Source organism: Camelina sativa, chromosome 20 (genome assembly GCF_030686135.1).
Source record: "Camelina sativa cultivar CO46 ecotype springtype chromosome 20, ASM3068613v1".
NCBI lineage: Eukaryota > Viridiplantae > Streptophyta > Magnoliopsida > Brassicales > Brassicaceae > Camelina > Camelina sativa.
The window spans coordinates 26,227,636-26,228,495 of NC_141899.1; the positions used below are offsets into that span (position 1 = coordinate 26,227,636).

An 860-nucleotide genomic window follows, 5' to 3' on the forward strand; every position below is an offset into this window, starting at 1 on the left:
AATGGATGAGGTCATCTAACTTGGTCAACAAATCTCAAGCAATCTTTGAGCTAATCTCTAGACATATATTTCTAAGACAAGTTTAATCCACTCTCATGGCAAGAAACAATCAAACCTATGCATCTCTAGACTTGTTCTCACAAAGTAAAGAATCTACACAAGCAGGCATTAAGCAATATGTCTGGAGATGCACCCAATACCCACAACTAGAGAGCTGGCATTGTGCCTCCCATAGTACCAAAAAACAACTTTGAAATCAAGAGTGGACTGATCTCCATGATCCAAGCCAACAAATTCCATGGATTGCCAATGGAGGATCCCCTAGACCACCTTGATGAATTTGATAGAATCTGTGGTCTTACAAAGATTAATGGAGTGAGTGAAGATGGATTCAAGTTGAGGCTCTTCCCATTCTCACCTAGAGATAAGGCTCACCTTTGGGAGAAAACTCTTCCTACTGGAGCAATAACCACATGGGATGCTTGCAAGAAGGCTTTCTTGGCAAAATTCTTCTCAAATGCAAGGACTGCTAGATTGAGGAATGAAATTTCTGGGTTTGCTCAAAGAAACAATGAGAGCTTTTGTGAAGCTTGGGAGAGGTTCAAAGGATTTCAGACTCAGTGTCCTCACCATGGCTTCAGCAATGAGTCCCTCCTAAGTACCTTGTATAGAGGAGTGCTTCCAAAGATCAGGATGCTTCTTGACACAGCTTCTAATGGCAACTTCCTCAACAAGAATGTGGAAGAAAGATGAGAATTAGTTAAGAACCTTCTCAGTCAGATGGCAATTACAATGAGGACTATGACAGAACCATAAGGTCCACCTCCACTGACCAAGAGGACAAATACAAGAAGGATTTG

At 41.5% G+C, this 860-nt stretch overlaps 1 non-coding gene across 1 annotated transcript; it reads right to left on the reverse strand.

Annotated features, from left to right (window-relative positions):
- Positions 1-531: 531 nt before the first annotated feature.
- On the reverse strand, positions 532-638 carry LOC147919393 (small nucleolar RNA R71). The gene has a single exon (XR_015594241.1). It is a non-coding gene; the product is annotated as a small nucleolar RNA R71 (small nucleolar RNA).
- Positions 639-860: the final 222 nt, after the last annotated feature.